The following is a 7864-nucleotide window of genomic DNA, read 5'->3' on the forward strand; positions in this document are numbered from 1 at the left end:
CTGTAGTTTCATGTGCATTCATCCTATATTGAGTTGTGCATTTCGACTCCTCTGCCATCATGCCTCGGTATGCGTGATTGGTGGCACGAGGATCGAGACATGCATATATTTGTGCAAATACATTGCTATGCCCCTTTCTTGCTCTCTGTTGCAGCAAAATCAGGAATCAGCAACTTTCCGGGACTTGGCACGCTTTTCAAAAAATAACAGGTGTAAACAGAGGCTAATTGGGGCATTCCGGTGGATTTCCGCGCAAGACAACCCGGACATGCATCATCCACCAGAAGCAAGACAGTCCCTGGCTTGCACGCCAGTTTATTTGCTTTCTAGTTAATTCATTAATTAATTAGAATTCTGTAATATTTTGGACTGTAATATTCTTTTATTTTGGGGACTGTAATATTTGGACTGTATTATTTATTCGGACCCTCCGAGTGAGGGCACAACTGTAATAAGTGTGCGTGAGTGTGATGTATGTCTTCCAACCCCACGTCTTTCTCCCTTTTATTTATCCGCTTACGATGGTTAGATTAGGGCATATTTAAATTGGCATACAGTATGACAGTATGTTTGCATTCATTCATCTGTATTGCATGCACCGGGCTCGGCGCATCATACTAACTGCATTGTACTTTCAATTTCAAAGTTGAATACATGTTAATTGTAGCATTTCATATGCCATCTTAGAATAGCCGAGCCTACTATAGTTGCATTTTGCATGTGTTGCATTAAGCATTTTTGTATACTTAGGATCATGCATGATTTCTAATGTAGTTTCTGTTTTTGGCTTGGAGTACTCGGTAAGCTTTATGCTTTAGCATCCTTGCATGCGTGTGAGTGAATGCCATGATAGCATGCTTACCATGAGGCTATGTGCTTATCTGATATATCTGCCTGAATGCCTGTGGGTGAAGGTTGGGTTATCTGAATTGGAATGAATCATCAAAATGTTTCAAGCCTACCTGCGGGTAGCAAACCATTTTCAAAAACAAGCATGAAATGTTTTGTTCCAATTCGGGCGACCCGGTCTATACTTATATGCTGTGCGCATCACATAGTAACCTAGGCTAATAACCGGTATAAGAACTCACAATGTTTTCAAAAATTGATATCATGGTTAGTAGAGGCCGGTCTATGACCGGGCGAGCGGGGGTGCTCACGAAGTGACCTTCCCCAATCGTACCCAAGTTCCCGAGCCGAGGCAACTTTGGTGATGACGGACACGTGGCCTTTTGGCACCGAGTCAGGGTTTCCTAAATTTCCCAAAATAAAATATTTAGGTGGCGACTCTGTATCTGGCAAAGCAGTCCATGTTTGGCACTTCTTTCAAAAATCTGTTTTTCTCAAAAACGATTTGCCGGATTTGGACTCTTTGGTTCAGACTTAGAACCGTGACTACGAAAGTCGAGTCCGAGCTGTAGCGAGGTCCCCCGCGGGCTTGTTACATTTGGCTTTTTGCTTATTTTGTTGAGCTACAATCTAAGTGCCTTAAATTTTTTGAGCCAAACCCTCCTACTCATGGCATGAGGCTAGCCAATGCTTCACTTTATCCTTCTACTTTTGCTTTTTACTTCTCTTTCTTCCACCAACTTCCAACTTCCCTTCCTTCTTACAGTTTTCGCCCATTCGAACCCATTACTATTGGCCTATCTTGGTTGAAGAATTTTCTAAGTGATAGGTTCTGTACTTCACCTCCTCATAAAGATATATGGGCTTCTATTCTGATCCCCAGAGAGTTATTCATTGGGACTATGAACCCCAGAGCCTATAAATGCATTGTTGAGCCCTATTGTCCTGCTCAATTTCTCAGACAATTTGGCTTCTCACAAGGGGTCCCAATACCTCTCTGCAGTAACACTAATCTAAGTCTTACTAGCAGGGATTTAAAGGTTCGAAGGTCCAGACTAGAAGAGGCAACTTCTAAGTTTATACAAGACTTGATCGATTTTGAATATATCCCTTTCATTCGTCAATGTAACCTATTGAAAAGGTACCAAAACTGGTGGGTGACCAACATGGAAGTATACTTGGCCATTGCTCCTCTAGACTTATTAATGGTGCTGGATGTGCCTCAATCCAAGCCCAAAGGATCTGGAGTTGTCACTTCTTCCACTGTTCTTACCATTTCAGTTCGTGTGCCTGCCACCTCACAGTTTACTTCTGCTGCTTCCACTCTTCCTAGAGTTACTCGGGTTGCTTCTAAGAAAGGTATATACCCTTGTTTCTTCTCATTTTTGTCTTTTTTTTATAATGCTTCCTAGCCTTATCTTTAGTTCTTCTTTTGTGAAGGTGGTGCGGGTGCTTCACAGGGAGATTCTTCTCAGAAGACCCAAGCTTTACATCTCCTCAGGAACAAACAGCAAAAGAAGAAAAGGAAACTCTTGCCTGATCTTGAAAAGGAAGCACTTGAAGTTCAATCAACAGAAGAAGAAGAAGAAGAAGATCAAGAGCAAGAGACACTCTTACAAAGAAGAAAGAGAGCAACTGTCTCTTCTTCTGGTTTGGCTCAAGATCCTACTCATGAGACAACTGCCAAAGTAGTAGCAGAGGAACTCACTTATGAGGAATCTGAATCCCAGATTGAAGAGAGAGAAATTGAGAAGAAGCAGGCAATACCAATACAGAGAAAAAAGAGAAGGAAGATGACTGACTTCCCTTTTAATTTGGTCGAAGACTCTATTCATGAGGCAGCTGCCAAGGCAGTAGAGCAGGAACATTCTAAGGCTATAATTGTTTTTGAGAGGGCTGAGAAGAGACGAAGCAGCAATTCTTAAGAGATGAAGCTGCTGCTGCTGATGCAATCCAAAGGGAAACTACAATAAGGCAACACATTGCTGAGCACTATTCCCTTCGTAGCTCTCCTATTGTTGCTATCACTTCTGAAACAAGTAACTTCTCCCAAGCGTCTATTGTTTTTCCTTGTCAAACTTTTGGTATTGAGACTTGACATTACTTTGTACTTATTCTTTTGCAGCAACAACTACTGAGCCTGTTCTTCCAATAAGGACTCCCTCAGTTTCAGTTGAAGTTGATCAATTGCAAAATGTGAGATCCATTCAGATAACACTCCCACTCCCTAGGTCTACATTCTTCGTACCCTTCTTGAGGCCAAGTATTCCTGCATTTCTTTCTTTTGGTTTAAATCCATACCTCCCTTACTTGTCTTTTGATCTATCTCATTTTAATTCTCTTTCAAGCCTTGTTCTTCCTTCTCCTCCTAAGGAAATTCCAGTTATTACCCCCTCTTCAATGGTAGCTGATTCCCCTATAGAGGGTGCTGGCAGTTCTCCAACCCGTAGTTTATTACCTCTACCTAGTTCCAGCCCTTTTTTCCTCGACTTGTTGGTAGCTAGAACTATAGAGACTGCTGAAGATGCCCCACCCATTTCTCCTATTCCTATGCAGTCCTTCCTGCCCTCCACCAAAGCTCTTTCTGCACCTTTCATGTCCACGGACGAGGTAGACATCTTCGAAGCAAGACTAGCCAGTCTCTTCAACATGCCTTCTACCTCTCCAATGGCTAGTGATGAGACTGAGCCATTAGTTTTGGCTGATTCCCTACTAGAAATTTTTAAGAGCTCTCCCTCCAGTAGTAAGCCTTCTTCATCCCTGATGGACTTGGACAGCTGTCTGGAACTATTGACATCCTTTTCAAGGATTCCTTTTGAGGCCTTAGAGAGACCTACAATAAGAAATGGCTTCCTTCAATGCTGCAAAATTGTTGAGCAATCCGATATGAATGTCTCAAGTCATTTGTCTCAGGCAGCAGCCACTATTGACTTTTACATCAACATTTGCCATGCTGCCAAGGCTGCAGAGAAAAAATTGGTTAGAGATCAGAGCTTTGTTTCCAAAGTACATACTGAAGTATCAGAACTAAAGGAACAACATTCCTCTGTCTCCCAATTTTGAACTCAACTACTAGAGAAAAAAGCTCAACTTGAGGAGGAGCTATCTGCAGTCAATCAGGCCATAGTCCGAACTGACGCCAAGTTGCTGATTATCAATCAAGGACTGGCCGATCGAAAGCAGGAAATGACCGCAGTCATCCAGTTATTTTCATCATTCAAGAATAGAACATCTGTTGTTAAAGAACAACTGAGGCATTGTACTGATATCTGGGCCAATTTATGGCAAAATGTATTCAACTCTCTATGAAAAGCAAATTCTTATTCATCATTTGACTATTCTGATATTCTTTTATTCAGCATTTATTATGTTTCTTGTGTTTCCCAAATGGTTGTAAAATAAGGCTTTAAATATTTGCCATTAATTCTTTTGGGATGTACATACCCATTTAAATTTCTCAAATGGTATGCTCCAAAAGGCAGGACTCGATGAACTTGATATAGTCCTTCCTAGTTAGGTGACCATTTACCGAACTTATGGCTCTTGATCCCTATTAGGAGTATTGTCTTCCATACCAAATCACCTTCATCAAAGCCAATGTGTTTGACTTTTTTATTATAGTTTTTGGCTGCTTTCTTCTTTTGAAAAAGAGTGCTATTTAATGTTAGAATTCTAGCTTCATCTATGCTTTCTAATTCCAAGCACATACTCTGATGGTATTGCTCAAGATCTAACTGGTCTTGGCATCTTACCCTTAAGGACTTAACATTAATTTCCATAGGTAACACTGCATCATGCCCATATACTAAGGCATAAGGAGTGACTCTTGTGCTTGACCTTGGGGAAGTTTTATAAGCCCACAATACATCCAACAATAACTTATGCCAATCCCTAGGATTGTCTTCCACAGATTTTTGTATTCCTTTTTTCAAGGATTTATTGGATGATTCAGCTTAACCATTGGCTTGTGCATAATAGGGGGTGGAATTAACAAGGCTAATTCCAAACTCTGCCACAAAAGACTTTATCATTTTCCCATCGAATACTATCCCATTATCAACAGTTATAGTCTATGGGATACCAAATCTATGGATTAAATCCTTAATGAATCTAATGACCTCAGTTTGGTCTACAACTTTATATGGCTTAGCTTCGACCCACTTAGTGAAGTAATCAGTAGCCACTAAAATGAAATAATGATGCTTCGAAGAAGGTAGGTGTATTTTCCCCATCATATCCATGGCCCATCCTCTAAATGGCCAAGGCTTCACTACTGCATGCAAGTCAGTTATGGGCACATGCCTTATTGTGCCATGCTTTTGACATGCCTGACAACCTCTTGCATATTCTATGCAGTCTTTAAGGATAGTTGGCCAATAATAGGAATGCCTCTGAAGCAACTAGCTCATCTTCACACCAGGCTGATGAGCACCACAGATGCCTTCATGAACCTCAGCCATAGCTGTCAATGCTTTTTTTGGGCCTAAACATTCTAGCAATAGACCATCTCCCCCCCTTTTGTAGAGAGCATTACCATATATCATGTATTGCATATATTGTAATTTAATTTTTCTACTGGCTTTGAAGATGGGCCAGCCAGATACTGCATTATTGGATGCCTTCAATCTTGTTCTTGTAAGTCATTATGATTGACTTCCAAGACCACATTCCTTTTATTTAAGGGTGGTATTAATTTCTGAAATGTTATTTGGCTTATGTCCCTTTGAACATTATCCCTTCTCTTGAAATTCGAAGCCTTTTGAGCCACATCATTAGCTCTATTATTCAAGAATCTTAGGACATAAGTTACATTTGCTATTTGAAATTGAGAAAGCAAATGTAATGCAATAACATAGTATGGCAACAAGCTTATACTTTGACATTTGAAAATCCCTTTCACTTGGTTAACCACCAATTGAGAATCTCCAAATATGCCAACTGCATGAACTTGCAACTCAATAAGAATTTCCAGTCCCACTATTAAGGCTTCATATTCAGCTTGATTATTAGAACAAGTAGTTTCATCCACCCTGAAACCATGTGTGGTTTATACTCCTTATGGTGACTTAATCACTGTACCAATTCCAATTAGGCCATTGGCTTTTGATCCATCGAACCACATTTGCCATGGCTCAACACTAGCCATACCAAGTTCCATTATTTCTTGGTTTTCTGTTTGAGATGGATGGTCTGCCAAAAAATTAGCTAAAACTTGTCCTTTTACGGCCTTTTGGGGAACATATTCTAAATGAAATTCTGATAAGGCTAGTATCCATTTGCCAATTCTTCCCCTCAACATAGGTCTAGATAACATATACTTAACCAAATCTGTGGTTGCAATTACCAAGACAGTTGTAGGCAAAAGATAGTATCTTAATTTCATTGCAGCAAAATACAATGCAAGGCATAGCTTTTCTACAGTTGAGTATTTACATTCATAAGAATTTAAAAACCTACTAAGGTAATAAACAGCTTGCTCCTTGCCTTCTTCATTGTCTTGGGCTAAGAAAGCTCCCAATGAATCCTCTGCTGCAGCTATGTATAACTTCAAGGGCTTCTCACTCTTTGGTGGCCTCAGCACTGGAGGGTTGGCCAAGTAGGCTTTGATTCCTTCGAAAGTAATTTGATGCTCTGCTGTCCACACAAATTCTTCTTCATCTTTTAGCCTTAACAAGGAAGAAAAAACTTTAGTTTTCCCTGCAGTATTAGAAATGAATCTTCAAAGAAAATTAACCTGTCCAAGGAACTTTTGTAATTCTTTCTTACTTGATGGAGGTCTGGCTTCAATGATGGCTTTGGCTTTATTCTAGTTAATCTGTATTTCTTTCTTGTGTACTACATAGCCCAAGAAGTTTCCAGATGATACTCCAAAAGCACACTTAAAGGGGTTGAGTTTCAACTTGAATTTTCTCATTCTTTCAAAAGCTGCTTCTAAGTGAAACAGATGCTCCTCCATGGATTGGGATTTCACGAAAACTTCATCAATATAACACTCTAAATACCCTCCAATGAGGTCATGAAAGATAGTGCTTATAGCTCTCTGATATGTAGCCCCAGCATTCTTCAGGCCAAATGGCATTTTAACCCATTCGAAAGTGCCAATATTCCTAGGACATCTGAATGTTGTCTTGTGAACATCTTCTTCTGTAATGCAGATTTGGTTATAACCGGAGTGCCCATCCATCATTGATAAAATTTGATGCCCTGCTGAACTGTCTACCAACAAATCCACTATAGGCATAGGATACTCATCTTTGGGAGTTGCTAGATTTAAGTTTCTGAAATCAATGCATACCCTTATTTTACCATTTTTCTTAACTACAGGTACAATATTGGATAGCCATTCAACATACCTGGCTGTCCTAATAAAGTCTGCCTTGAGTAGTCTAAGAATTTCCTCCTTAACTTTCTGAATCACTTCTGGACTCATTCTTCTTGGTTTTTGCTTGTATGGCTTGAAATTAGGCCTCATAGGGAGCCTATGTTCTACTAATAACCTATCCAATCCTGGTAGTTGATTATAAGACCATGCAAAACAATCTTTATATTTCTTAAGAACAACAAACAACTGGTTCCTGTCAAGAGCATTCAACCAGGCACTTATGTAGATGGGCTGTTGTATAGAACCTTCCCCTAAATTTATTTCTTCTAAGGGGTCTTGTATCTGAGAACTTATTGAAGCTCCTTCTTTGATTCCTTCTGAATTCGAAGCAATCTCCTTGCTTTGTTCTGCTCCTAGGTTCTTTGATTCAACGTCTTTACCCTCCTCCTCATAAACAAAGTCTGTCCATAAGGCTTTTTCTTCCTGTATCTCCTGGAATTTTGTTTCAATGTCCAATGCACAGAATTTATCAAGGGCCAATACTCTGGCCTGTTGCTGCTCCTGCTTATAGCCAATTATCATGGCTTCTTTCTCTTGCTCTTGCACTTTCTGGACTATTGATTTTACATCCAATATTGAGAACTTAATTAAAGCAAAAGACTTGGCTTCTTGGGCTTCATTTCTTTGCCTACA

Source organism: Camellia sinensis, chromosome 1 (genome assembly GCF_055761805.1).
Source record: "Camellia sinensis isolate YWXY chromosome 1, ASM5576180v1, whole genome shotgun sequence".
In the NCBI taxonomy this organism is placed as follows: domain Eukaryota; kingdom Viridiplantae; phylum Streptophyta; class Magnoliopsida; order Ericales; family Theaceae; genus Camellia; species Camellia sinensis.